The 9,281-nt window shown below is 46.9% G+C and overlaps 1 pseudogene; it reads left to right on the top strand.

The window, feature by feature from the left end:
• The first annotated feature begins 5,267 nt into the window (after nucleotides 1-5,267).
• On the top strand, nucleotides 5,268-5,878 carry LOC115325923 (annotated as a pseudogene).
• The last annotated feature ends 3,403 nt before the right edge of the window (nucleotides 5,879-9,281 follow it).

The following is a 9,281-nucleotide window of genomic DNA, read 5'->3' as shown; positions in this document are numbered from 1 at the left end:
CACCTAGCACCTAAGGTGCAGGCGCCCCCTGCGGGGCTCGGGGTACGTGGAGACGCCACTCTCCAAGCACCTGCTTTCACAGGTGCCCCCTGCGGGGTTTGAATCATGGGTGGTCCTTGGCTATCTTGAGTGCGATTATATACAGGTGTTTCTACAAGGGTCGATGGCATTTCTTCATAGCAGCCTTGACTATGATTCGGAGTGTTTCTCTGCAATGTTAAGGTTCTGGTCATTTGTTGGACTTCAGAGCAGAGCTCATGGCTGGATGCGTCTCTTTCCACGGCACAACGAAGTTTTTCGCCCATTCCGGAACCAGGTCGGTGACTCAGTGCTTGAACTGGGTAACGGCGTAAATACGCCGGATTGCGGTTCTTGTTTCGTGGGAACGAGTACTATCAGAATGTCTCCCTGTAAAAAGAATCTCAATTTTGTACCAATGGTTTAAAGATGCGGGCGTACGGGAGAGCTTTATTTCGTGGTTAAAATAACAAAGCATAGGACAATGCTAACTACATTGTTAAAAAAACCAAGAAAAAATTACTGCTACCTTTGCTATGTTCACGGCAATTCATAAATATTCTGTTGCACGCCTAGAATTTTTACATGGAGTTAAGCTTCTGCATGACACATTTAACGTTCTCAAATCATTAATCACTAATATTTTGCAATAAACTCCGAGTGTTAATATATTAATACAAACCGATTATGGTAATAGCTGGACAACCAAAACCAATGGTTTTGGTTGTCCAGCTATTATAATGGTTGTCCCATTATAATTATATATAATTATGTAAAAAGAACATCTAGTAAAATTTACATAATTATTTTGCCATAAAAATATACCAGACAGAAAACAGCTTACACTCAATACTGAAGCTCGACCGCGAGCCGTTTTTGAACGTAATTGGCTTCAGACAGCGCTTTAAGTCTTCTTCACTGACAGAGCTCAATTCACTGCTCATCTCCACGCCAAGGTTTTACAGGTTTCGCATCGCACCAAATATTTCCGCTTCTATGAGGCTGCCTGATGCACAAATCACTTCCTCCTCTACTGAATCGATTCTAGAATATATATATATATATATGTTTTTTAGTTAATCAAGATATGTACCTTCCGTTAACATTGTAAAGGGGAAAAGGAAGGTAATTCCCTGGAGGTCCCACACTTATGCAGAAGTACTCAGACGTTTTACTAACTTCGTAATAGTGTAACTATTGATGAACCTTCATGAATACTTTCGTAGCAAAAGAAGCAGACTTCTTATTTACTGCTAAACCCTGAAGTATTTCGCCAAACATCTGATCATGTTAATGAAGTGCCACAAACATTCTATGGGCGTGACCTGTTCCCATGTACACCACTTCGTCGGTCCCAAGGGCTCCTAGCAATGTTATTCCCAAGCTCCTGATGCACTGTTGCAACTCAATATAATAGGTCCAGATTACTAAAGGCGTGCTGTTGTTAAAGTTCACCGTGGGGCTGAAAAATGACTCAGAATGCAAGTCAGCTTGTAGCATCTCGCACCTTTGCGCTAAAGTCTTGCAGAGGAATTTGAAGTTCTTTAATTGTCACACAATGTTCTTGAAATAAGATTGCTTCGATTCGAACCTCATCGTCCACATATTCATTAGTGGATCAAACTCCAGCACCAAGAATTTATAATGTAACATATAATGGTGCTTGGGAACAAAAGTTTCAAGAGGAAAGAGCTGAAGCGTGTCGGATATGTACTCTTATATTAGCACTCGAAGGTATGCAGCACTTCCCTCAGTGAAACTTGCTGCAGTGACAATATCTGCAATCTTCCGAAGAGTTAGGAAAAAAATCCAAACCGGGTCATTTTCATACCGAACTTCGTGATCAATGTACATGAAAACGCGCAGCAAATTCTATGTTGACCGCTTTTTCGTTCACCTGTGAGGGCCTACTGTAAGTTTCAACATATTTGGAAGGAAAAAGGAGCAAATTTACTCTTTAAACACGCGTAGAAAAACCACTTGCGCGAACAGACGAAGTACATTATGCCCAGCAAGAGGTCTTTTTCAACAATTTCCTCAATTAGATCATATGCCAAACAAGCAGATAACGCCGGCAAGCAGACATGAAAAAACTGCAGCTCATTGAAAAATTTGTAGTTTTCAACACCTCGGACTGGAATCCCAAGGACAGCAATATCTTGGATAGCGGCAGTGTAGTCGTCAATTCTGTGTAGCTCTCGGACTTAAAGAGGACTACGTAGAAAGTCAGGTCTCGTTGTCAGACACTATTGACAAAAATAGAGTAACCTGCTGAAGTTTTCCATAAACCCACCTATGAACATGGCAGCGGAAGCGGCAGACAGTACAGTGCGTTCGACCTCTTGCTTTTGATTTTCTAGAGATCTGACATCGCAAGTTGCCCTGACCACCGGCGAACGCTATCTACACCAAGTGCAAAGTTCCCATCTGGAACCGTCATCCTTGCCGTGATTAATACGGGCCGGCGTCGGAGCGATGCCTACCTTGACGCCTCGACTACAAAAAACGGCAGCAAGTTCTAGTTTATTCACTCGGTAGTGGCAGCTGCATACAGTACAGTGTGTTTGACCATTTGCCTGTGATTTTCTGCAGATTAGTGACTCTAATATTGAAAGCCTTTCGATTAATAACTGTAGCGTGGTGCTGCTGCTCTTGCTGCCGTTGCCTTTTTCTTTTCCTTGTATTGTTCTCGCGTCATGATGAGTGATGAACATGACAATCTTTGTCTAAAGTGCCATGAAGTATCATCAGATGACAAACCTAATATAACGTGTCCAGAATGTCCATTCTCATATCACTTCAGAACTTGCTCTGGAATCGTAAAATCCACTTTTAAACAAGAAATACGAAGTTTCACAAAGCTTGCCGGAGGGAAACATGTAGTGCTGAAAAAAAAGCCTAACCACAAAGGGCTAAGAAAGACGGCGAAATCATTGAAACCAGCTTGATTACAAGCATGAACCTTAAACTGTACAGCTTTTCGTGTACGAATAAAACGGTATCCGCTATAGAAACTTCCGTTCAAAACATGTCAGAACAATATGATGACCTACTGAAGAGTGTTGGCCAGCATGACAAAGACATAAAAAGTTTAACGAAACGTGTGGAAAAAAATCGAGTACGCCAGGACGGAAGGACAACTTGCAGAAACAAAAGGAGGCTGAATCTACTAGAACGGCACAATAGAAAACATAACCTCAAAATCCACGGGGTCCCACAAACTGCAAATGAAAACTTGTTGTCCCCGGCTAAGTTAAACGTTCCGATTTTTGTCCCATGGGAGATTGTTTCATTGCACAAGCCCTATTTTAAACAAGATAAGATTCCTGTGATGATTCCGCACTGCGAGCAACAACAGACTCACGATCGCTGGCTTGACAAAAACGGAACCTTAAACTCCCCAAAGATAACGAGTATATTCTAGAAAATATGACCCGTCAAGATAAGGCACTCTTGTGGGCTACGAAACAATTGGCAAGTGAACAAAATTTTCAGTTTGTTTGGCACCGAAATGGTAATAACTTTGTCAGAAGGAAAACCGGTGACCCTGCCAAAACAGTAAAGAACGAACAAAACTTGAAAAACATGAGCTGAGCAACTGGCCGTGTGCAGCCTTTCTCTGCTTTTATTTCTGTTTATACTTTCTTTTGATATGGCAGCCTCGAAATATATATTGCCTTCTCAATTTGAAGCAATGTTACTAGAACATTCCGTAGGGAAACTCCCCTTTGAAACCTGGGCCTCTGGTGTCCACCGATTCCGAGCTAAATACGACAACAGCACCCGTCTTAATCTGTTGTCTCTACTGTGGTCACCTTGAGCTTTTAGAAGCATGTTTTTGCGTAAAAACAAACGAAAAAAACTCTTTTTGTATGAAATTTATTGGAGTTTAGAACAAAATGACGGGCGCGTGATGTTTAATAAAGTCTTTAGTTTGCAAGTTTTTGCGGAACCGTTAAAATTGTTTTAATACAACCATTTCTCAGCGCTGATTTCAGGTAGCGCGTCCCGACCTGGGCGCATTCTAACTTCGGTTGTAACACGCGGCGCGTCCGCTTGGGACATGAGGGTGGCCCCTTCTACCGTATATCATATTCGGTAGAAGGGGTTTCGGGAATGCCATGCTCGTCTCCCAAGCCCCAGGCATTATCGCCGAGAGCCAAAATGGCTGCTGGTTTGTCGGCGAGCGTTATTACAAAGAGCGGCTTCACCCTAGCTAGGGAGCCTTCATGTGCGCTTTGCAAGGGTGATGCCACCCTTTGAAATACCACTCGCCGACAAACCAGCAGCCATTTTGGTTCTCGCCGATAATCCGTGGGGCTTATAACACTGCCGGAAACAATCACCTTATCTCACAAGTTCCGAGCAGCGTTGTGGAACCCACGGAGGGAGGATTAGCATTTTCCCCCTTGGATGGGAGGACCGATGGACACAAAGGACACTTTCCGGCGCACGGGGAAACAATGAGAGGAAAAAAATGGCGGTAGAAGAGGGTGTGGGAAAAGGAAACAGGCAGTTGGCATCACTTTATGCGAAGAGCACATGAAGGCACCCTAACCCTAGCAAAGCGCACATGAAGGCTCCCTAGCCGGACCAATCAACCGTAGGCTGTTTAACGCTTGACTCCGCTCGCTGTGCGCGGCTAACGGCACAAGCATGATCACGTGGTTTGACCGATGACGCATTAGCCGTTGGCAATTCCGAATGCCTGCTTCTACCTGCAGAGACCGGACCTAGTTTCGCGTGTGGTGCGGCCTGCGGGCCAGCTGTGGATTTCGCTTCTCTGGTAAATGATATCACGTTTGAAAGGTCCCACCCGTATCGCTCTAAGCACGTCAAACTGCGCATGCGCGGCCCGCTATGCAGGGGTCCAGAGCGGAGCTTCCAAGTCGAGTTTTAGTAGACCGTTTTCCGCTCACCACATAGCCTAGCGCAGCTACAGCGTACGGAACAGCGACCTACGCAGCCCCGAAAGCGGACGTTCGTGGTACTAGTTAGACGAAACATTTCAATGCAAATACTCTAGTTTATCCTTTCTGTATGCAAAGCTGTCCTTTTACAAATAAACGCGCACTTATTGTAATCAGCAATTATATTTGGAAAAAAAAAAGTGAGTTAGAAAACCTGGGATAGCTAGCTGGCCAGGTGTGATGCTTTCGGAGGCAAGGCAAGCCGAAGCTGATCGCTGCCACGCTTGTTGTCTTTTCTTCGTCCCTCTCCGCGTTGCCGCAGGTTCAAACAACCAAGAGATGAAGCGGCGAAGTACGTTGCAGAGACGACTCCTGCTGTCTCCCTTAAAATGGCGAGAAACAGAAGATTTAATTTGTTTAAGAAATGCGAAGAAGCGCAGCGATTTTAGCTCAAGGCACGCGCTGCTTGACATCCCCCACATGAGGGACGAAGATTTCCGAAGGCAGTTCACTTTGAAAAAGCCCCCCTGGGTGCCCTTCTGTCGGCGTTGGAGGTGACCGAGTCTTTCCCCTCGGCGCAAGGTGTAATTGTGCCGGGTGATGAAGCACTGTGCATCATGCTGCGGCGTCTCGCCTACCCCAACCGGCTCTTCGACCTCGAGAGGGTGTTTGGTCGGCACTCACCAACCATCTCCAGTATTGCAAACCTGGTCATGAGCCATGTCCGTGAGAAGTTTGGCCACTTGCTGTCCGATATGAATAACCACAGCTGGTTGTCGCTGGCGAATCTGGAGCTCTTCTCACAGGTAAGACCCTGCGCCTGCGCCTTTCGTGTAAATTTCGCAATGCCACGGTTCGTTGCACTGTTTGATGTCACGGAATCGTTTACTAGGCCATTACAATTTACATTTTTTTTTGGGGGGGGGGGGGGAGAGGGGGGCCTTGACTAGTGAAATGCGAGCTACCTATAGGCATGTCGAAGAAGACGGAGTACCAGAAACGAGAGGTACGCTAACACAGCGTTGTAGCTATCTTGTTTACATATGCCTGCACTCTCACAGGACGTAACGAAAGTGTTCATCAATGCTAGCTATGCAGATATTTTCACTAGGGTGCTGTAAATGCTTGACCAATGAAAGTGCCTGTGAGATCATTCTTCAGATTCCATCTAAGATTTGTAAATGTAGTCGTGTGGTACTACCACACTTCTCTGCATTGATTTGTAACCTCTCTATGGACCTGTGCAGGGTTGTAAAAGTTACTTCAAAAAAGTACCTAAGATACAATTTCATTTACTCATACGGAAAGGTACCTAGGCGCTCACTTAAAAATGTACTTAAATACAGGTACAGGTACTTCAAAGATATTCGCTTTATTTATTTTTTACAAATTTGTCAGAATATTTCCGCGCGCGCAGCTGACCAAGCAGGCAGCGCGCTCATGGCAGGATTCTGCTTCTGGCACTCGCCGAGAACGGTCGCAGGATGGCTGGCTCCAACGGAGCTGCGACAACGACCCCAGCTGGCCGCGGTACTACAACTTTTGCTGCGGCATCATCTGCCCAGGACTACAACGTGGTGTTGCCTCCCATCCCAATAGGTGCAACGACTTTAAATTCAGTACTTTTGCACTGCGATTTGAGAGGCCGCCCCTATCGTATTGAAGATTTCCGGCAAGAACTGAAGCGGTGCGCCGTCCTGTCCGAGATTGTGGCGACGGGGTGAGCAAGTTTTTGGAACCCTACGGCAAGGTTATATAAGTCGCACGTGAGAAGTGGCGCATCGAGGGATTCGAGGGCATCGAGTCGACTAGCCGGGTGGCACGCATGACGCTGAAGAGCGGCGTCACGCCCGACGGAATGCCTCATCAGCTGCGGCTTCAGAGGGCGAAAGTCTTTATCGTAATCCCAGGAAGGGCGCCGGTCTGCCTCCGCTGTAAGTGTGCCGGGCACATCAGGCGCGACTGCCGCGTGCCTAAGTGCTCGGTGTGCTCACATTTCGGCCACGAGAAGGCGCAGTGCGTAAAGACTTACGCCCGAGTAACTGGTGGAGCGGCGGCGAAAGACCTTTCGCCCCTAACCATGGATGTCGAAAGACCGAGCGTTCCGCTCAGGGACAACAAGACGAAGCACCACCGTCTGGTGAGCCCTGCAGTCATCCTGTTGGAGCGGACGGCTCGACTGAAGTCTCGCCTGTAAAGGACAACAAGAAGGAGGTGGCTGGTGGCTTTCCTAAACCAGACAGCGCGGCACCCCCTCCCACGGCATCGCCAATGGAGAAGAGCGTAGCCCCGCGAGAGGCCTCCCCCACGACTTTTGAGAAGGCGCCTTCCGAAGGTCACGACACTATGGACGAAATCACCGAGTCCATCAAGCGTGGTCTCGACGAGAACCTTCCATCGACGCCGGTCATGACACGCAGGCCCAACCCTTGGATGGAGAGGACAAAGGGGCGTTTCGAGCCCACGCCCACCTTAAACCCAGATGACCGGAGGCGACTCAACAGCAAGTAAGGCGGCTGACGCCTGGTTTCAAAGACTGACGTCCGAATGCCAAGGCAAGTGCTACAGCAAAACCCATGATTTGTACGTTCCAACCAGCAATAACGGTCGCATCGCTAAATGTTCGAGGTTTGAGCGCGAGGAAAAAACAATACCAATTGCAGCGTTTGCTGTTTAAAGAGAAACCCGATTTCTTAGCGGTGCAAGAAACTAAAATGGCTGAGGAGGAACAGGTTGCTAGTGCGCTTAGGCCTTTTCTGCAGTCGTACGAAGTTTGTGTCACCCACGCGGTTGGTTTTTCTGCCGGATGTTTTCTTTTTCTTAAAAAGTCCCTGCCCTTGTCGGAGTTAGCTGTAACCACCGACACGGAAGGGCGGTTCATCATGTGCGATTTTTCCTTGGCGTCTTTTCAGCGGCGAATTGTTTGTGTGTCTGCGCATAGTACGGTTAAGGACCGTGTTTTCTTTTTTATTGGCTTACGTCGTTTTCTAGAATGTGATAAGATTGTGTTGTTGGGCGATTTTAACTGCGTTGTAAGGGCAGCAGACAGAACGCCCCTGAGGCGGAACAGTGACAAGAGTGTGCAAGTTTTAAGCGAACTGGTTGAAGACTTTGACTTGGTTGACGCCGGAACGGTGACGAATAGGACGAGCGAGATTCGTTTCACCCATTTCCAAGCGTCGTCTCATGCGTGCCTAGATAGAGTATACGTATCGGCCTCCGCGGCAGCAATGTTAAGAAAGTATCGCGTCACACCAGTGTTTTTTTGTTTTTTTTTATCATTGCATAATTTCGACAACGATTAGCGAAAAAACGCCGGCGAAGGCCAAGTTTAACTGGAAGCTGTGGAAGCTTAACACAAAACTGCTTGATGATGAAAGTTTTTTTTTTGCAGCGGTAGATAACGTCTTCAAAACGTTTTGTTTTAAACCGCAGGGGGCGATATATTCGAGACATGGCAGCTCATCAAACAGGAAGTGAAGATGCTTGCTATCGAAAGGTCGTCGATTTTAGCGTACGAGGCACGTTCCGACGAACGTGGCTTAATCGAAGATTTGCAAGCTCTGTCAAGAGCTGAGTGTGAGCGACCCGGGACAGCTCTTAAAGATTTGGAAAAAGTTAAGGAACGCCTGGCGCATCTTCATCAAGAGCGTTACCGCGGAGCCATAGTTCGGGCTTGATCAGAGAAGTACTTGATGGGAGAGCAGCCTACTAAACGGTCTTTGGCGGATGAGAAAAGGTTCGCGCTTGGCAACGAAATTGGCGAAATCGAGTACAACGGAGTGATTAACACAAGCCCAAGTAGTATTGAGCAGGCTTTTGTCGCACACTATAGGCACGTTTTTGAAACCCAAGTTAAAAGAAGGCAGGACCCTATGTGTGGAAACCTTCTAGAGTCCCTGCCGCAACTAACGGAAGAGGAGAAGGAAAATCTCACAGAGCCGATCACTCTTCAAGAGGTCGAGAGAGCAATAGACGATTTGCCGAGCTCGAAAACGCCAGGACCGGACGGGCTATGCGCCGAATTGTATAAGAAATACAAAAGCGGAATCACCCTGCTTTTTTAGAAGTCATTTGTAAAGCATGCGAAAGGAAAGTACTGCCGCCGTCTTTTTCACGTACGTACGTACACTGTGTTAATTCCCAAAAGCGATGACGTTGCGAAACTACGTCAAGTCACTGGTTTCCGCCCGATAACTCTGTGTAATGTAGATTACAAGATTTTTGCTGAAATCCTAGCGCGGAGGTTCCAGAGTGTTGCCTGCCAGCTCACTGGACATCATCAGACCTGTGGAATGCAGGGTCGATCTATTTTGACGAATGTGCACGTTGCCCGAACTGTTTTGGAGGCAT

The sequence above is a fragment of the Ixodes scapularis genome, unplaced genomic scaffold, assembly GCF_016920785.2.
Source record: "Ixodes scapularis isolate PalLabHiFi unplaced genomic scaffold, ASM1692078v2 PGA_scaffold10__122_contigs__length_95168666, whole genome shotgun sequence".
NCBI lineage: Eukaryota > Metazoa > Arthropoda > Arachnida > Ixodida > Ixodidae > Ixodes > Ixodes scapularis.
This window is presented reverse-complemented; position numbering and strand designations above follow the sequence as displayed.